Raw genomic sequence first — 21,974 nt, 5'->3', positions numbered from 1 at the left:
TTCAAAAACCCCTTTTACCGTACACCTCTGTGACAAAGAGCAAAAGAGTCAGTTAGAGTGAGAGAAAAACTAATAGTGGAAGCAGCAGACTGTGTGTGTGTCTTCATGACAGTGTGAGATTCAAAATGTGCCTTCACACCATTACGCATCAAAACGCTCAGAGCAGTATGAAAGAGCATGTGAGAACAAAACTGTGTGTTGAGCGAGCAGACATTCTGGCTAAATTCCTCCTCAGACTATTTCAGGCACTGAAATCAGATTTCACAGGTTGTGTTCCCGGGGTTTTCGAAGGCTCCTGTCTATTTTGGGTTGAGGATGAAGATGAATCACTGGAATTCACTGATGGACAACGGAGGAAGCCTGTCACACACAATCAGCTGGTAAACACCCTGGGAATCAGCTTTTGTGACTACACTTGTTCAGCAGCCACGTACTCACACACACCCCCTCACTCAGGAACACGTTTGTCTTACTACAATTATATCCTAACCTTTACCCCTAACTTTTACTGCCACATACCTATCTTTACAAACTTTTATTGTAGTTTTGCCCATCATATCGAGCAGTAACTCTGTACTTCCAGACTTTATTGACTGGGAATATGACGATTCTCAAGGAGTTTCATGTGGCGTCCACTAGATAATATAATCGGATTTTCTTTAAGATAGATTTATTAATAGTCATCTGATTGCTTGTGTTGTTTATTCTAACACTGTAAAGCTGTGTCTAGCAGTGTCACCACCTCCTCTGGTCTCCTCAAAGTATTCAATGACTAAATTATTATCATAGCTGATGTACAAGAAATAATGGCCAAAACCAAAAAGAAAGGGGAAAAAAAACGATATCACCGTTCTCACAAGACTCATAGTGGTTTGACATACAAGCTTGGCCTTTACTAGTCCCTGCGGGTCAAGCTTCAGAAATTCCATGATGCAACTCATTAGTGTCTTCCTGCCTTGTAATTCCCAGAATCGCCACACTCTCAGTTTGTAATGCAAGCTTTCTGTTAGGAATGTGTAGTCTGCAAGCTGATGATGTCATAGCGATATCATCAGGGTTATTTTCTCAACATGACAAAGCTCACCCAGAGCCACAGAGGACGGCGTACAACTGATTCCCCAGGCTGAGTAGCACACCAGCAACTGGTAAACTGATCCTATTGTTTAAAGTGTTCCTTAAATACAAAATTATACAAATCCCTCTCAACTAACAGCTCATGAGTGTTATTTTAGGATTCTACCTCTAACTCTCCTTTAATTGAAACTTTTAAGGTTTGAATTCAGACCTGTAAGGTTTCAGAAGTGAAGCGTGTTTGTGTGTGTGTGCGCACGTTTGTGAGTTCAGAGAGGAACAACGTTAACCTGCTCCACTCGAGCACAGCGATGAGGAGTCTGAATCCAGGCTATCACTGTAAGACCGAACACAGAAACCCAAACAAACAAGCAGTCTGTGTAGTGGTGCTCCAGAAAAGAGCTCCACTAATCGTCAATGATGTGTTGGTGAGACTTGTGTTGTGCACTGACGAAGCCTGCTGCTGTGGTTGAAACCAGGCTTGTGTACCACTGGAAAAACAAATTAAAGGAACAAAGCCAGAAATAAACAAGTTTTTTTTTGTTGAACTGGAACTTTGAAACTTTACGTGGAAAATGAACGATGAAAGCTAAATTTGGCTGTTATTTTTTGTAGCTGTCAGTTCAGTTGAAATGTCTCGAAAACAATAAATCTACAGTACAAAGCGCTGAGAAAACACCTTCATTGCAACAAATATGCATTGCACATGACACTCCCACAGTACCAGTATGTACCTTCTGTCTAAAGACTTTCTGCACCCCAGGTCATAGGGCGGTAATGCTATTGTTGTTTTTGCATACATTTTGCACAGGAACAAAGAGAGCCTGAGAAAACTATTTGCATTGATTTATTTTCTATTCCACTTTCTTTTCATTGGTCTGCAGTGGCAAAACTCCAACTGGACATGAGGATGTTGAGTTCAACCAACTTAACCTTAATCTGACAGCTTATATTGTTACGTTGGCCTCAGTCTGATGACTCAGATAATTCACAAAACAAGCTGTGGAACAGGTAGCCTGTGAAACAAAGACAAATCCATGCTGTTGCCTTGTTTGCGATCACATAAAGCCATTAAACTGAACATGTCCTTTACTGCTCAAAAGTAACAAAAACCCTCGGATAAAACTACCTCCTCGGTTCAGTATGTAATTTTGTAGTACTCGTGTATATCAGGCTTAGAAATAACATCTGAATTAAAAGTGCGCTGAAAATATTTAGTTATAGTTTTAGAGGTTTGGTAAGGAGCTAGAGGGGAGTCTAACAGAAGACAGAAGACAGTGAGGCAGTACAGACCTGCACTGTCCTGTGGTTGTCAATCAGCTGGTGTGTCTGTGTGTGCGTACGTGTGTGTAGAGGTTTCCCAGGGTTGAAGGGCTCCATTGAGACGGGCTCCCCTCCTTTCCTCTCATTGCCATGCAAAGGGGACCAGCTGCCTACACTTGGCCATGACGGCTGAAATATTTACCACTCTGTTTACCGGGGAGATACTGACTGACAGCACCCCCCCCACCACCACCACACCAAAACGCCTCCTTCTCTTTACCTAAAACTTCATCCCTCGTCTGTCTGATCTTCCTGTCAGCGCTGGCTCCGAGCCTCTTACACTGGTTTTGTCGATAATAGACTCACTGAGTGACATATTTTAATCCTGTCCCATTCTAATGATATTTGCTGCCCCTCCCCCCCCAGTGTGTCACCCACTATCAAAATGTCACTGAGAGATTTACAAGTGCATGAGCGGCCAAACAAAGCTTATTTTAGTCTGTGACTTTAGGGCAGGGAAAAAAATCCATATATACTACAAATCAATGTGGGGAAATTTATGGCTGGCACCTGTAGACTCAAGATTGCAAATGGCTCGCATGCACACAAAAGAATAAATGACTTGGATGGATTTGATCTATGTGTATATGTGTGTATGTGTGTGTGTTCCTCCTCAGTCAATCTTTGTGGTTTGTAATACGTGCGGAAAAAGAGGACAAGAACGTTATCTCAAAGCAACAACTTGAAAGTTCTGCGATTAACTTCCTGTGTGTTGATGTAGTGTTTCTAGTTGTGTTTGAATTCATAATATTTCTCAATTGAACGTTTCATTTCCTTGGACTGCCAACATCAGTGGATTTGCTGCTATGTTAATGAAAGGACTGTTTGCATGTAGTTCTTTAAAGAAAATGCAATGTGATGCTTTTTTTTTGCCCTGCATACCTTTAACAAGAAAATATAAAATGTGGCATAAATGTACAGTATATTTTATTATTGCACAACACACAAAACATTACATTTAGTTCAATTGGTAGAAACCCATGACTGTGATAATTAGGAGTGGGAATCACCAGAGGCCCCACGATACGATATTATCACGATATTTATGTTGCGAATCGATTTTATTGCGATTTTAAATATATTGAGATATATTGCAATTTATTACCTTTTTCCAACTTCCAATTAGGTCCCTAAAGTCAAACTTTTGTCAACATCTGTTTATCTAAAAAGATACATTTCTCTGTTTGTTCATATCACTTTTTCAGTCCTCTATATGGTCCTGTTAAGTTTTCTAGTGGACTAAAAAAAGCAATAGATTTTATTATTCTAGAACCAAAAAGGTAAAACTCCCATCTTCAATTTATATAATAAAATATCGATACTTGGCGTCCGTGTATCGATACAGTATTGCCATGGCAAATATCACGATACTATGCTGTATTGATGTATGATAATGCTTTAGTTCTTCACAGAGTTTGTGACCTTACTGTCAACAAACCCCATGTGCAGAACAACACAAACAGTGAAAAAACAAGTACTGTCTGTGTATCTAAAGCCTGATATATCTTCTTCCTCTGTGCCATAGAGCTCCATTGTTGTCCAAAACCTATTAAAACCACATCAATGAGACACACTGTTACACCGGGTGACGTTTTATTTTGACTCAGTCCTACATACACCATCCTGCTGCCCTAAATACTTACTAGAGCACCAACTGTGGATTAATCTGCTGCTGAAAAGGGTCCCCAACAAATGCACTCTTTCGTCCTGTTTGAGAAACTTTGCTAAAAACTACAGTGCCCTGCAGTTCCAGGAAACGACTGAGCCTTTATAAAAAAGGAAACTATATATTTAGATTTTGAAAATAAAACTATAAATTACTACTAGCACATTGCTAATCTAAATATAACAATGTCTCTTTTTTAACAGCTATTTCCATGTGTGTTATAGCTTTACTTATCTTTTCTGATGTGAAACTCTGGCAAAAGGACATATGCAGACACATGAAGAAATGAATCACAGTAAAACACAGTTACCAACTATGTAATGCAAAACTGATAATCAAACATAACGAGTGCCGTGGCCTTGCGACGACTGCATTTGGTGGAATTGGGAGTATTGATTGGGCTCCATGTATCAGTGTATGTATCAATACATCTAAAGTTCTAAGGAGAAAACACACAATTAACTTTTAATTATTGGGATTCTGACAGGTTGTTCGTTTTGGTTGACTATTATAAAACTATAGAATAATGCCAGCCTTTTTTCCTTTCTCCATATTCCACAACGACATTTATTACAATAAATAAAGCATGGAAAAAGTTAAGGCTGAAACAGTCAAATTGTTGTTGTCGTATTTTTTAATTAGATGAATAACATCACATATTGTCGTCTGTAATTTTATATTGAACGTATGAATACTGAATGCATTTTTTCCTGAGGTGAGAAAGCAGTTTTGTCTGCCCTGAGTGTTGTCTGCAGAGCTTCATGTCAGCCACAACAAACAGCCTGAGAGACCAAACCCAGGGTAAAAAAAAACACAAAATACACTTGTTTATTATAGCAAGCTGTACTTGTAATTACCACTAGGAGGCTGGAATGAATGCTTCTTCTCAGTTGTTAGCTAAGTTTCACTGTAAACCTGACACGACACAAGATTCTCAGTATCTATTTCTTTTTTATCTTTGTCATCTCTTTCTCCGTCCCTCTATCTATATCCCTGCAGTTGCCGTCTATGCCACACTCTTTTTTTTAAACGCCTGTGGGGTGTTGGTGTGATTCCTCAGTGCAGAAGTGAAAAAACATGACGTGCCTTTAGGGCACAATTACCCAATGCCAGCCACTATTACTGTGGTTCCTCTACAATCATTCCCTGAGGGAAGAGGCCGAGAAGCCCACACAGCACCTCCCTGCCCCCGTGAGTAATGGATTTATGATATCCCCTTCTCCATATGGAGCCATTGGCCACATATACATAAACAACTCACACACATCTTTTGAGCATTTCACTTCACTGCAGCCATATGCTTATAACTCTGTCTGACTTTTTCAGCCAAACCTGTCCTAAAGCATTTGTCTATATGGGGCTATGCACACAGCTTTAACAACTCAGCATGTAAGGATGAAGACTGAGAGAGAAGAAGACAATCATCTATAAAATGGCTTAAGAAGAAAAACCCATCCTTGGATCTTTATACTGCTGTACATCAGTGTATGAGGTTTAATGCATTCCAGGATTTCTTGTGATAAAGTGCAGTAATTTACCTCGTGATCTACCATTCATTTTCAAGGTCCACTTTCAAGCAGTGAAATGCCAGATATCGGCCCAATTAATCAGGCTGCATTCTAGCAATTTTGAGATCATCGGCATCAGCCGATACCTGCATTCACAAGGCCAATTTGTCATCCATCCATATCCATCCATCGTCAACTGCTTATCCTGCATACAGGATCTTGGGGCAATATATCATCCTAAATTATGCAAATCTAATCTAAACCATAATAATGGAATTATACATTACTTTTCTTTGTTTTGATATCTGCATTTTATATAAGCCATCGGCCGCCCGTGCTCTCCAAGTATCGGCATCGGCCATTAAAAAAACCTGATATCAGTCGACCACTATACTTGCAAGTTTTTCCAAAGTCATGTAAACTAAAGGTCGACTCTTACTTCACGTACCTAGCCACGTCCATGTCTCAGCAAACTCCACTCTCAGCGCTCCACAAAAGCTAATAAGAGGACCTTAAGTTTAGTTCAGGGTTTTGGGGGGATATTATGCCAATGGTCTGTTATTGGTCAATCTGCCAAGCATTTTAGTAGTTAATTTATTCATCGTTTAGTTTTAAAATCTGAAAAACACCAACTTACACCATCAATTGATAAAAATTGAAGTCACCATCTTGATTATCAATCAACTACTCAACTAATTGTTTCATCACCACTTAGTGGTATACGGGGCTGAGCGTCCCACGATTTATTCCTGGGAATTATGGGGTGTTGACATTTGATAATTTATCTAAGTTACTGAAAAAAAAGTTTATTGTATGATTATTTCATTATCTGCTTTTTTTTTAGCTGGTTGTGTTGTTTTTTTATGCTCGTTCTGTTTATGCACATTGGGAGCAATGTAAGACTGGATTCAAATTCTAAGTGTACACATCTCTGGCCATTAAATGGGATTCTAATTCTGATTTCGGCCAAAATGCACCACTATGACAGAATAGCTAACAGCAGATGAGCGCTGAGTAAAATACATATCTAGCTAAAAGACAAACATGACAGTAATGTTCCAGAACTTGCTAACACATAATATGTACCTTGTGTTTAGAGTGCATGGAGAATTTAAAACTCTCTAGAAAGAAAACATGAACACTTTCAGTCTTTTTTCAGAACATTGTAGAAGATTTGTACAACATTTGAAAGATTCTCCTGATTTCACCTGTTCTTTAGTCATAAACACAGGAGAAAAAACTATTTAGATCAGACTTGCATCACCAGAATATTAGGGGATAGAGATAGTTAACTAAATAAATACAACACAAAATAATCTACATTAATAAAAACATTTTAGAGACTTAAACCTCTAGCTATGGCCTATTGTGTGTGTTTTGGTTGATGATGGTGTGCTGAAAACAGAACACACGCTCATAAAGCAGAATACACACCACAGCACTGTATCTTTCTTTTTTGTTTCTTTTTTTAATTACTTTTTATTCAATTTTCCATTTTTTAACTACAAAACAACAACAATAGTAGTAATAATAATAATAATACACTAAATAAAAAGACAACACCAACATATTCACAATTAACATCTAACATAGACATACGTAAACGCAAATCAAGTAAATACAGTTAACATCAAACAATTAATTACCGCCGTGTACCTAACTGAGCATTACACACAAAAAATATATAGTATACAGTAACCAACTATCTCATCAAGGATTTAAAAAAATGAATAGCAGCTGACCAGCGATTAATTGTACATACAGTTGTGTTGTGAAATCTTGCTGTGGCACGTTCTAAATGTAGAATGTCCAAAAAAGAAAGCATCCAGGCAGATATGTAGTTAATATTCAATTCAAACCAACCTCTCAAAATAATTTTTTTTAGCAGCTGTCAATGCCGCCATCAAAATTCTCCTCTGGTATGTGTGAAGCACCGTACCTGAGTCATCTGCCAACAACAGAAGGCCAGGGGACAAAGGCAGATTAACCAAAACAAAACCTGAAAGCACTTTAACTATATATGTCCACAGTCCCAAAACATATGTCTGTAATCGCCAACAGAGGCTGTGCTACATTTATTACATAATTTATCATTGGACAGTTTAATCAAAAAAGCCCTACAAGGTGTTATATAGATCCTATGGATAAACTTGAAATGTATTAAATGATGAGCCAAATTTTTTGATGAAACAAAAATATTATTCCAGAGAAGACCGTAACACATCAGAGTTAAAGATGTCATTAAAAGTATAAATACCTTTATTTGACCAAGAGGGGAAAACAAAAGGTTTAGAGTCTGTTAAAAGGTAATTGTTATGCCAAATAGGAGAGGATTTATGAAATTTATGGTTGAATTCAAGAAACTTGCAGGACTGTTTCCATGTTTCCAAAGAACATTTTATAATGGGTCCCAAACGAAATAATACACTCCGTTTTGTAATACCTACAAATGGTAAGTCCTGCAGCCTCAGAGGATAAACCAACTCTTGTTCAATCAATCGCCAAGAAATTTTTGAAGAAGGTTCAAACCATATTTTTAGAGACCGTAATTGAAAAGCCCAAAAATAAAATTTAAAATTAGGAAGAGCTAAACCACCAGCAGATTTACAGTTCTGCAATGTTGCTAAACGTACTTTGGGTCGTTCATTATCCCATATAAAGAGTGTACATAATTTGTCAATAGCTGTGAAAAATTCCAAGGGGGGAGCACTGTATCTTTCTTGTGAATTATTGGATATTGAGTGAAGGGGCTTTTGCGTCTGTGCTGTGTTACTTTGAGAGACAGTGTGAGAGTGTGTGTCCCTGGTGGCTGGCTACAGTGTACATGGCTGATTACACCCATTGACAGGCCTGCTTCATCACTGTACACTGAGCCTATGGCAGCTACCTGCTCCCCTCCTTAATACATTTTGTCTCTACAGCAAGCTTTGTCTCTATTACCTCTCCCAAACTTCCTGTCCTGCATTCTTACAAAACAGATATTTGCATCCACATTTTATTTCCACTGTGTAACCCTACATTAAAGTAATAGGCTGAGGCATTTGCATTTAAATGAATGTATGTGTTGTTGCTTTCATAATGGCGGAAATAAAAGTTTAAGTCAGTTCCCGAAAGTTTGAAAATTTGCTGTACTGAGAACAGTTCTTGTGAGGTCTGTACCAAGAAAAATCATTGGGTGCACAGTAAGTGAAGCATGTTGTGTTTCCCATTTCTTTGGCAGAGATAGAAGATTTGGGTAGTTAGCATGAACAGTGGATACTGAACAGAAAATGAAAACAGTGCCAGCTGCTGAAACTCAAACTTCCTGCACAAACAAATGTAATCTGTGCTTCCAGCACAGACTGAGATAGAGCTTTCAGAGGTTCCAGAAAGGTCAGACGGTGCAGAGTGAATTAAAGACCAACAGCAACAATCACTTCCAACGTCTTTAGCTTCCTCATTAGACACCAGGGAGGTGGGTCATGAGACTCTTGATTTGGTATCTGCCTGTTGTCAGTTTTTACCCACTGCTCTCTCTTTGACCCTGAGCCAATGAAAAACAATGGCTCTGTTTCAAAAAGGCTCTCCGTTGGCGGCCTGATATTTTGCTCTGCAGAAAGTGAGAGCATCTAAACGTCAGTTTCTCCGCTGCCTGGGGAGCTACCAGACCTGGTGTTAGTCGAGGTTAACAGCATGCTGACACTGTGTCAACATAAAATTCTAAACCTTTATAGTATTGCTAAAAAAAGGAGGCCTTCTTTACAGTAAACAGACCTATTTTTCACCTGTTAATGCATAATGCAGATTTAACCAGCCACAGCTGCCATGTGGCCATTTAAACAGAAAGATTAGCCAGTCTTTAGGTATGTTAACAAGACGGGCAATTTTACAACATGTGCTAATGGAAATCAGAAAACTGTGTTGAGCATTGCAGGGCATAACTTGTTTTAGCACTCACAAGAAAAACCCACAGAGAATTATCTTGGGAGTTCCCATCAGATCAACTGAGCTTTTTAGTACATTGTTTTGGTTCTCTGGTACCAACAGGCAGCAGGCAGAGTTGGTGCAGTCCTGCACCTATTAGCAAACCTACAAAGTAAGCGACTAGCTGGTGGAGCATTTAGCAGCTGAATAGCCAGATATTTTTCATGTTGATGGAGTCCCAAAAAGGAGATGAGTATTGAATTTTCGTACAAATACTACTCCAAATGAATGTCCTGTGTCCCCTCTGTCTACAGGATGTGTAAACAGGCAAATGATACCTTTCCCATATGACAATTACAATTCTGCTGCACCCAAGTGACCAAAGATGTTGTTCTTTTATTAATGTGGGTTTAATCAGTTCATATGTATCTCCATCCAAACAAGCTACTTTTAATTGATCAGATCTACCTTTAACACTGTTTTATTTATCTTAATCATTTTGTGGAGTCAACCCACCACAGCCTGAAGGCTGGCAAACATGAAAACATCTGGCCTCACTCCGTCTAGAGGCAAGATGCTGAGGCAAAGTCAGTGTGACCTTTTCTCTGCATTACAGGGATTACTTCAAAATTACTCATATAGTCCTGCTGTACTCTATGTGCATTACAGCAATGCGCATTAAAATACAAAAAATAGACAAGTTGTTACTAATTTGTTAACCGGTTTAGGGCATATTTGGGTGAATAGTAGCACTGGGTCAGAAAACAGAATTTCACTGAGTTTAGTTTAGGTTGGGGGCGCTATTGCAGAGAGAGGAAAAAGCTCAAATGGTCACGTCTTCCACCAGTACACCCAACCGGCTAATCAAATCAATAGATTACTTTATATTATTGCAAATAACGTTTTACACTTGGTTGGTTGAGGTGGAAAAGTTGGTGTTTTGAAAAATACTTAATACTAAGCTATGATATGACAGTCAGGTTTGCAAAATGCACAGGTTCCCTAAACTTTAACGCTAGCAAATCCATTATGTCTCCTCTGTCTTTCACAGCAAAGAGCAGCTACAGAACGTTCAGGGAGCAGCATTTAATTTTTAGTCTGCACTGACCAAGAGAGGAGAAGCTCTGCTCTGTAACATCACTGTACAACCGTGAGTGTGTCCGGAGGTCCAACACTAACTCAGAGTTATACTTCTTCTCTATTGTTCATCTATCAGTTAACCTTTCATTAATGTCATTTTATTAATTTAACATTATAAAATTAATATAAATGAACCTGGACTTTCCGTAATTGGATCAAGTAGCTCAGGAAAATATGGTGTATCAGATTCAGCAGTTTGTTATTTGTATATTTAATAATAGACTGTGTCAAGTATTTTTAGGTTCAGTATAATTAAATTTGATTACTTTACGGCCAACACAATAAATAAAAGGTGGACTAGGGAAACTTATGACCTCAGTATTTCTAAAATCCTGACTACAGCTCTGCAAGCGTTGCATACGTTTACAAAGTCTTACATTAATCCTGAAAATTTGTTTCTTACCTGCATGCATACTTTACTGAACTCATACTCCCACTTTTGGATGCCATTAGGTTTATGGTTTTATGTTAACAGTTCTGGGAAAATGGTGAATCAATTTAGAGAAAAGTGTTGTAAAGAAATGCTGCAACAAGCAGCTTTTAAGAGAGTCCTACCACATAACCGCTGGCTGTACCCTCCATCAACATCAAATCTCCTGTTGCTTCAGGACAGGAGTGAGCCAGAAGCAAAAAAAAAAAAAAACCTCTTCTCCCACTTCTCTTGCAGCACTGAGTCACTGACCTGAGAAGACTGCCGATAAAGCTGGGGAGGGGGAGAGAGATAACGCTAACAGCCACAGACTCTGAGCAGTGACAGAGGCTATCACTGTCAGAGGCTGCACACTGACCCATGCCATCCATCACGTACAGGAGAGGAGAGGAGAGGATGAACGGGCAGGGAAGGGGCGGGAGAGTGGAGTTAAAAACTTTAAAGAAGAGTTTACAATAAAAGAGTACAGGAGATGGGATCACAATTTGAGAAGAGATCACAAGAGGACGAAGGGAGAGATGAAGGAAGAGAGGGCCAGCTGGATCGAGCAGGATAGATCAGAGGGGGAAACCGGTAGGAGGCAGGATGCAGGAGAAGAGGGCAGAAATGAGACAAAGGAGAGCAGAGATTTAAGAAGACAGGAGAGGAGGGGAGGAGAGAGGAAGGAAGATGAGATATTTGCAAGGACAAATTTAAGGGCAACAAAATATGAGGAGAAAGTAGAATATATGAAAGTAAATCAAAAAAATGAAATACGTCAGGTATTTGGTGGGATCCAGTTGGGAGAGGAAGGAAAGGAAAAATAAAGATCTCCCAATATGCATTAGCTTGTTTTGTTTTTCTTTTCTTTCTTTGTCCACCATTAGCTCCACATGGAAGAGCATAACAGCAAATTAACAAGTGCACAAGTATTCAAAATATGCCGAGCTCAGTATCCAGCTGCAATGTCCTCTAAGTGGAGAAAAACAACATTGGCGATGTAATGAGGTGGAACATGGAGGGGTCACAAATAAATGCTTCACTTCAGCAGAGCTGTTGTACAACGCAGCTGACAACAGCAGATTGGGAAGTCAGCACTTCAGGGCCACATGTTTTCCTTTTTGGAGAGACAAAAAGTTTATGAAGACGTTTATCTAACGGAAGATAAATTGCCACCAGATGCCTTCTGAATATATGGACCTCTGTTGGGAGAAATCCTAAGCTTTTTTATGACAGTGACAGTGACAGCTTTGCCCTCGCAAACATCTGTTTTGGCTGCAAGAGAAGCACATTGAACATGGCCTACATTAGATATTACAGTAGATCAGCACTACTGATGAACACCCCGTACACCACAGACTTGATACTTTATCACTCCATCATCGTCTTGACCTGTGGATCCTCAATTTTAACAGGTGACATCTAGTAAGCCTCACCAACACTCAGCAAACGTATAGAGTTTTCTTTAGTCTGTATCACAGCAGCACACTCAACGATTGGGCTAGAGTCACAAAAAACAGGACTTTGTTTTCTCTACTTTAAAGGTCACAAACAGCAGTTAGCAGCTCCTGAAGGCAGGGCGAGGCAGGCTGACCTGCAGGGGTAAATAACACTGTAATTGATTCTCTGATCAAACATCTGATGATAAATCATAAAGATGAAAATGTTCACAAGTTGTACTAAAAAAATATGCCAGGAGCGGTCCACCTTTCTGTTTAATAAAATTCTGGTATCAGCCCGACGCATCAGCAAAAAGATATAAATCAAAGTATTGTACAACATCAACAAAAAGAACAACAGCCGATCCCACATCTGGAGAAGTGGGCCGTTCAGGAGAGTAGTAATAACCCTGATTAGTTCCAGTGTTGATGGCTGCTTATGGAGCTTCCAGGGGAGAGCTGAATAGAGATGGAAATCAGGGCTCAGCTTCGGATGATTATCTCGCCACTCCAGATCAAAGATTTCCTTCAGTCTCATCACAGAGGATAAGGAAAAGATCCTTTCACCCTGCACTATGAAACTTCCTGTGTCTGTTTTACTGAGATATTCTAAAAGAGCAGCAGGACTGTCTGAAATTAAACAAACCGGCATCAAACAGGCAGCATGCATCTGCATATGTACAGATTGATGCGCATATGGTTATCATTTTATATGTGGCAACACAAACTCAACAGCTGAGATGATTTCTAAAACAAAATGCTTCTGTAATGGTTATTCGACTATGCATGGAGCTATGGTTATTTGATAAAGTAATTAATGAAGTGACAATAAATTACAGCATCATTTCTTAATAAAAACTCAAATTTTCAGCCAGGAAGAGGGTCATGACACCTCTGGGAAAGCTGTGGAGGAAGCGGAGTGAACCATCTGTGATTTCTCAAGCAAGGTGTCTGTGTACAGTATGTGCGTGGGGGGAAATGCCATGAACATGCCTACATGCATGTGACTCATTTCTGTGGCATTTCTTCAGCTCGCAGCGTGTCAGAGCGCCGAAAGAGCTGATGTGGTCGTGAAGTGAAGTTGGTCTTCATTTGTGATTTTAGTCACTGCTCAAATAAAAGTGTTCACTAGTTAAGCCTTTGAACACATCATACCTCGCCCCTTTAGGGCAATACCTGCCAGCAGCGGTTTTTCAGATTTTGTTATTTCCTCTTGTAACATCAAACTAGACTTCATTTAGGGCCGCAATATTGTAAAGAAGAAAACATTTCAAGACTCTGCTACGTGCATTTGAATTCAACACTAACTAGGCTAAACTGAAGACATGACAAAACCAGAGTTATGAAACTACTAATAGCCATAAAAAAGAACAAGAGGGAATGGCACTCTAAAGTCTATTTGGTGTGATAGCAAAGATGAAGCAGGCAGTATCCGTTGGTGTTGTCTGATCCCACTAGCTTTCACAATTTCTCAGTGCTAACAGAATCCTGTGAATATTGTCCAACTCCTCCTTCAGGTGTGACCACGACAGTGCTGGTAAATGTATTTTGGAGTTTTAAATCTAAAGCAAGAAAAGTTTATATTAAAGTGATTAATATGAGAGTAAGAATTTGTTTTTTAATCTATATTATATGTGTGTAGAGTTGGGAAATGATGCCTCAGTCAGTATGTATACTTACATTTCTTAATGTGTATAATAGTTTAAAAATGAATGTGCTTTGTATCTACAACCACACCCCACAGTGATGTCATGGTGTCCTTGAGTACATCTGTACATCGCTACAGCACAGTGAGAAGTTAAACCACTGGAAGTCGGCAAAAACAAGAATGTCAAGGGGTGTTAAGTTACCCTGCGACGTTTTCTTTGCCCTGAGCCGGGACTCACAGGTTCACTGCCATGTATGTTAACCTTCATATTTCAGGATTATTATACACATGTACAAATTATGTACACATTCACAAACCTAAGTCGATACAATTTATTCCATTTGATGTTATTAAATGACTGTATATTCCTATTTTTGACTCTGGGGCACATGAATAAAAACATTTTTGCTTCATTGCAAAAAAAATCTGCTGCCATGTTGAAAAAACTCAGATTACTGACAGACAGTGATTCATTCAATAATAGAAAGTACAGGTATTGTTTGAAAATCATATCCACACTATAATGAAAGAGCCATCATAGTGTGGAATAAGTGTTCTTGAAGTAAAGCTGCACTTAAACAAATTAAGCTATGACGTCCGATGACTTCCGGAGACAAATGTGTCACAGAAGGTGTTAACATTCATATTTAGCATATAGTATGTAATGTATGCCTATACAGACCTGCAGTTCCCAAGGTATGATCCCTTTTTTATTTTAATCAGAGGCTTCCAGAGGAGCAGACTGAGGTGTGAAGGTGTTTCCCCTGCTTCTCTCACACCCTTGCTAACATGAAGACAAAAATAGCAAACATGCAAGAGAATCCTGCTAATTGAAGATCTTGACTCACAGCAACGCAGCTCAGATCCTAACATACTGGAACTGCTACTACACAAGGTTTCCACCAATATGGGCTTCTAAAGCCAAACACCATAATTGATATTTAACCTTTAATCAGATGTGACTGGTCCTATGTATTTCTGTGCTTTACCCAAATGGGCTCCAGATACTTTTGACCAGCATTTATTTGTGGCCAGTCACCTGAAGGCTCCACCTTTGCCTGAGAACTAGTTTATTTTCAGAACGATAAATGTTTAAAGAGTATCGCCTACATCAGGAAAGATTCCACTGAAATACCAACCTTATTTAGAGGTGAGACCTGCCAAGACAGCGTCAACAATATACTGCACCACACAAGCATTTAAATAGAAATAAAATACGACAGAGTTAAAAGATATCTAGTCCATTTTTTTCACTTTCAAGCCACAGTGGTCCAGCTGAATTTACCCTGAGTGACTGTCTTTTTTTTGTAAGTGATTCCAGGCAATAGCATATCTGACTGTTTCAAATCTCAGTTCAAACAGAGAAAAGAAGAGTCTTTCTACCTTAAACCATACTGATGCCCACAAACTGGACCCATAAAAACCCATAACTAAGATGGAGACAACCCCAGAATGGCCTTATAAATAAATGGCAGGCAGTGAATTGATCTCTGCATATAAAGAGATGACCATCCGACCACAGCATACAAATCCCAGCGAAGTGTCGTAAATTTGCTACCGGTGTCAACTCCCAGCGCACTGTGTAAAAAATGTCTCTGAAGATTTCAGACAAGGATAGGAGAAGCTGATTTAATTAAACCACTTACCACCTTTTAATCTGCGGTAATTGTCCTATGCTGTTTTCTTCTCAGCTCCCTCACTGGGTTTCTACATTTTGGCCAGTACAAGGAGTTTAGAAATGGGTCATCACTCCTTTCAGAGGGTGGTTCAGTCCCTGGCGGACCAATACATTCATTTTATTTTGTAGGTTTGGGATAAATGTTTTGCATAGTGAAATCGACATATTTGATTTGTAAGGAAAGAAAAATTGGCTATCTGTACACTGATATTGGATATTACAAGGAGTAACGTCTGATCTAGAGTGTTCAATCTACATGGGATTTGTATTTGAAATGCTTATAAATATACCTTTGTCAACCAGCCAGCGTTAAGCTCAGTTTATGCTTGGCTGCTCGCTCGACAGTTGTCTCCAGACAAAAGGCACCATGTAGCACCTCGCCCAGCTTTTATACCTCAGCAACAGGAATGATTAAGTGATCACACAGGTTCTTCCACACTTCAGCTCTCACAAGACCGCTGTCGTTTCATTCATGAATGAGCAGAGAAATAAATAAAAAATATATCATTTTATCTGTTTGGAATGAATCTTCTGTCACTTCCTGGCAAGTGCCAAATTTCACCCTGGCAACAAACTATCCAATCACATTGTATGACAGTCCTTGACATCAACCATGACATTTCAAAATTCTACAACAGTGCATCAGGAATAATTATCCCTGGAGGTACATTATTTTGGGTTTCTTCGTTGTCTTGGTGCCCACATGGTTTATGTGGGATACTATGGGTCCCTATCTTTCATGGTTTGAGGCCATTTGGGGGCTTTGTTGCATAAGGACACCCTTTCTCTCTGAAACGTTTCCTGTCTTTTTTTATTGTGAGCTGTCCAGTAAAATCAAATGCATAGTTCTTATAAAGAGACCATGCATTACTTCAGCTTTATGTCAATTGTTACTGCAGTTAAATGACCCAAATCTGCCTTTTTCAATGCCTTCCAGAACCATTACAAATAATATGGTGTTGCTGGTAGTGATAAACTCACAGATAATTATTACCTGGTCCTGCTGTTTACCACAGCTCTACTGAGTGTTTTAGCGCCATTCAGAGAAAGATCTCTCATAAACCTCCTAAACACTACCTGCCCAGCCCCAAACAGCACACAGACACAGTTAACATCTAGCTGGTGAACATAGTGGAGCATTTAGCAGCTAAAGAGACAGATCTTTTTCTCGAGATTGGGTCGAAGCCAAAAGCAGAGCTACAACAACAAATCCTCAAACAGCTAATGGTTGGACTTGTTCCACTGCCATCAAGTGGCCAAGCAAATCAATTAATGTTGCTTTTAAGGTTAAGGAAAGATTGTGGTTTGGGTTGTTCAAAAAGTACTTTGTTAAGTGTAAGGGAACTTTGTTGCCATGTAAAGGAACGACTACTTGGGTAAGGTCAAGGAATGATCATGACCATGATTAAAAGAACGCTACACTGACTGTTGTGGTAGAAAACCACAAGTCAACCATAATCTCCCAAATCAAAGTCACATACTTTATTGACCCATCCATCCCAGTCTTATCCTAATACTGTTTGTCACGCTACTGCTACTGCATTTGCTCTTGACAGGCAACAGTTAAAATTTACAGAGCTGCTACAGACATATGTAAAAACAACATGGTATTTCAACAAATGACTGATGCTATTATTTTTTCTTGGGAAGACATTTCCACTTCAAAATGCAGGTAACAAGAGAAAAGAACAGAAACTGACACTGCCAAGTTGTGGGTGAACACTTTACCAATTGAAATTTATCACTAAGAGTAAAAGGTCCCTGTGCTAGCTAGATGACTAGCCTTGCAATTAGGTGCTTCATTTGGTCACAGGTACTTTGCTGTCTGTTTCAACACCCACATCTGAATTGCATCCTCGATATGAATAATCATTTAAAGCAGTCACAACTGAACAGCGATTCAGAACTGAGCACGGGGGCTGAGGCGTGAATGTAGCCATTGAGGCTCTTTCGTGGTAAAGCTTTGTGGCTGTTACATGGTTGTCAGCCTAAGTTCCAGTCTCACTCCGCACATTGGCCAAGCCTCATTAAGCACCCTTCCCAAGCTCCTTGTTTAGTCCCCAATTAGGGGAGCCAATGGTGTTGCAGGATCTGGTCAACCTCCAAGTCGCTCCAAGCAAAGACATTCTCCCCACAGTACTGTTGAGAAGCCATTAAGAACTTTCAGGACATGGGATATTGGTACGTTTCACCTTTAAAGTGCCTGTGTTTCAAAGTGTGTGACTAGCCTGTGCTTGCTGACTGATTGCTGTGTATTTACTCCAAAGCATGGTGGGTGTCACACACAAAGCGATCTGTTGAGCTCAGAGGCAGCAGAATAGCACTGTCTGTCTATGTCACACAGCTCTGTGTCTACAGTCCCCCTCTATATCCCTTTTAATCCATCTTCTATCGTCCCGCTGACTGTCTCCTCGTCACCCATCTATTCATCTCTCCTCTTTCAATGAATCCCTCTGTTTCCCCCTCTCACTGTCTCCTCTTCCTCCCTCTGATGTCACAAATTCAGATATGAGGTTCTCTGATAGCACACAGCCTTGGACAGTGCGGCCTTGTTTGGAGGGGAGCGATCAGAGGATGAGAAGATGGAGGGAAGGCGAGTGAGTCGGGGGTGTTTTCTGAGGCAGCGGGAGGATGTAAGATTCAGAAACAAAGGAGGACATCTAGGTTAAGAAAACATGCATGAATGCTTCTGAAAAGGCCTGTGTTGTGTTGCCGGCTTGTCTCATCCCTGTGACTCCAAGCCAGCCGTGCCTGTCAGGGCACTACTGCTGAGTCTATTTCTGTTATCTGCTCTGTTTCTTGCGGATAAACAGTTGACTGCTAACATCCATACCTGGGGGGTGGGGTTCTCTAACCTTGAACCTGACACTGTCCCAGAATTGCATGTGCTGTCATAAGAGCAGACAAGTCCAGTACACTTGACTCTACCCAGAATCTTGTGGCAGGCCTTACATGGATTTTAGAGGCACTTAGACAAAAATGTACTCTATTGCAGCAAAACACCACAGGGGCCACCGTGGGGTTAGGCAACCCTATTATTTCTTTGTGTGTACATTTTTTTTACAGGTATCACAAGCCACAATTACAATGGTCACTGGTAGTCCAGCAGGTTTTTGGTAGGGGTCAGCTGTGTCGCCAGGAGAAAAAAATCTCTGCCAATATGAAGATTTAAATACAGCCTTGAGTGGAAGATTAATCAGTGAAGGAGAGAAAAGGGGTTGCATTTAACAGAAGATAGTAGAAGGATACACCAAGAGACACTAGGTATCAACATGGCAAGGGCACTTTTAATATAATTTGACCTTTAAATGCCTCTTGTATCTCTACCGCTGAATAAATATGCACTGTGGGACTTCTTTAAAGAGCTGCTAACCCAAAAGAATTTAATAAACCTCAGTTCCAGTGATGAGTTTTAGTGCCTTGTAATAGTTGAGTGTTACAATTTTGTATCAACTATTGTCTAGAAATACTTGTATTACAAGTTAGCTTTTCTTTCATAGGCAGCAAACAAGCAGGTATAAAATAAAACCAGGTCCTCACCTGTTGAGACATACCTTTTTTTTTTTTAGTAGTATGACCCTGCATTGTCAGCTCTGTCCCTCAACATAAAGTCATCCATATGTTGATTTAAATCAACAGCAATCGGTTCAGCATATAATATATGCAGGGACTGGCTTATGTGTTTTTTTAGCGCCCCTAATAGTATGATGTGATTACCTGAAAATGTCTTAATTTGGACAAAATCCAATTTTTCATACTGTAAACCAAATAAGGAAAATACACATAGAGGTAGAAATGTTTTTCTAAGCCCAACACTGAATTACAGGAAATCCAATGAAATTACTCTTTTGAAAGTTTTTCAAAACCAGTACCCTGTGATGTCTGTCTCATTTTTACAAGTTTATGTATGCACATGCAGCACACCACAGAATGGACATTAGTGAGTCTGACTGCAGCACAGGGAGAGAGGAGGGAGGCTCCTTGCTCCAGAAGGGGACAGTGAATGACAACCCATTTTGTGGCAAATAAGACTGCTGGCCATCAGTGAGTGATACCAGGCTGACTGAAAGTGCGCCACAGCAATAGGCTCAAAGCGTTCATCTGCCTACTCCACTGCAAAGAAATCAGCTACGTGCCTCTGGTTTCTCCCATGAGCATCAGTGGGCATGATTTCCCCCTGCCTTATCATCATGACATGACAGGAGCACATTCTTTCTGCATTTCAGCAGGTAAAAAACCCATGCAGGACTTCTTTAAAGACGACACATTATTACACTGGATATACTATTTATCACAATAAATATTAATGAGTTATTATATATTGACCAGCAATATATTATATTTAATGGTATATATATATATATATATATATATAATGACTTTAAACTTTGAATAAAGCAATGTGGCATCAAAAAGGGAACATGCATGATTCTGACTATTATGTTTTTTTGTTTCCTTAAAAAAAAAAACCCTACTCTAGATTTGTCACACTTGAGTTAAGAAAAATATCCTGACTCTAGTTAATCACAATATAACAAACTCCGGTAAGTCATGCATCAGGTTTGCCCGGAAACGCAACGTTTTGTCTTGGATGGAGAACCCAAATGCCAAGCTCTATTCAAAAATATTGAAATTAAATGCAGCTCTGCTTACTGCTACATCTAAACACCGCTTTGAACAAGGCAGGACAAAAATAAAACTTGAGTAGGCTGTGAGGACGCATTTTAAAAGTTAAAATATATAGCTATATTTACTGAAACCAATTGTCCCCGGTGAGATTCGTGTGCGCCGATTTAAAGAGTTTCGCTTTTTATTCATAAACATGTCTTAGATCACGTTCAAACTGGTATAACATTTGCAAATGGTCAGCAAAGCCTCATTACATTAAATGATTTTCTGAATAGGGCTAGGCGACACTGTGTCCCCTGAGAAACGTGCCCCCTTCACGGACTGACTGAGTAGCCCAGACGGCTGTCCACCAGCGGCGCGACTCCCTGAGCACAAACCGGTTGGGTGTGTAAGACTTGAAGATACAGCACTACTCCCTCAGCGGGCTAAACGCAGAGCACATTAAGGCGGGTCACAACAACTCGAATTAATCTCCAGATAATTTACTAATTTGATCTCGGTCTCCTTTTTGCTAATTTTGCCCCAAACCGCTCGAGATCGCCGACAACATCGACATGCGTCTTACCAAAACAAAACGCAGAGGCAACACAAAACATGCGGCGCTCATGAGATGTGTGTACAGTAAACTTGGAGCAGAGCACCATGTCAGTATGAGGTCAATAAGAGTGAATATGATCAATTTTCAAAAATGAAAAATTACCTTGAGTAAGTTACCAGTCCTTTTGATGCATCCTGGCTGTGGGCAAAGCTCGGTGCGTTCACAGGGCATTCACCAATTCCAAAAGCCTGGCGATAAGTCCTAGGATAAGTCCCCAAACCGCATAGTTATAAACGGAAATTTCTGAGCAAAATAAGTGCAACGTTATTGGGATAAAGAAGAGGGGAAACTCAGAGATGAGTTGTGACTGTCCGTTAGTTCCCGAGTGTGCTTCCAGTGCGTAAAATGGGTTCAGAAAATCCCGAATGTATTCACCGACTGTTATTTTCTTACATTGTTCCAAAATGAAACGTCCCCCGCTCCTTTTTTAATTTGTGAAGGGGAATCCCTTTTTAAAATAGTTGCTGTGTTTGTTATTCCAGAAATTCTGTGATGTGTCTCAAAAAGTTCTTTTCCAAATTTAAATTCCTTGGCGTCTTCAGTTTACGCAGTCTTCCAGGGCAATGTGAAGGTTTAACGGAGCGGTAAATCAAGGAGGGCTCGCGTGCGTCTCGGGAACCGCCGTCCCCAGCTCGCGGCTCAGGAGCTCCTTGTCTGTCTGTGTGTCCGCGCGCAGCAACAGCCAGATTCCTTATTTGGAAGCCCGGGGCTCGCGCTACTGTCAAAACAGTCAAGTTAAACCAAAATTACTTCCAGCAAAATCTTTCAAAATAAAATCCATTATTGGTCGAAGTACTGCAACTCTGCAACGAGGACCTCTAAATTAAAGCAGCACTTGGAAAGGAGAATAATATCCCTCTCAAATTAACCATCAATCACTGTTGAAATGAAATAAAACATGCTTCATCTTAAAATTTCCTCTTGCCTATTAATTTCAGAAAGAGTAATTTGTATAGCCTAGA

At 39.8% G+C, this 21,974-nt stretch overlaps 1 protein-coding gene across 5 annotated transcripts in view; it reads right to left on the bottom strand.

The window, feature by feature from the left end:
• adgrb1a (adhesion G protein-coupled receptor B1a) overlaps positions 1 to 21,556 on the bottom strand; it is a 141,451-nt gene extending 119,895 nt beyond the window's left edge. For all 5 annotated transcript variants that reach the window (XM_046045621.1, XM_046045622.1, XM_046045619.1 and 2 more), the window contains exon 1: positions 21,115 to 21,556. The gene's annotated coding sequence lies outside the window, so the exon portion shown is untranslated. The remainder of the gene's footprint in view (positions 1 to 21,114) is intronic.
• Between the last annotated feature and the right edge of the window lie 418 nt (positions 21,557 to 21,974).

The sequence above is a fragment of the Micropterus dolomieu genome, linkage group LG03, assembly GCF_021292245.1.
Source record: "Micropterus dolomieu isolate WLL.071019.BEF.003 ecotype Adirondacks linkage group LG03, ASM2129224v1, whole genome shotgun sequence".
In the NCBI taxonomy this organism is placed as follows: Eukaryota; Metazoa; Chordata; class Actinopteri; order Centrarchiformes; family Centrarchidae; genus Micropterus; species Micropterus dolomieu.
Note: the sequence above shows the minus strand (reverse complement) of the source record. Positions and strands in the feature narration are given on the sequence as shown.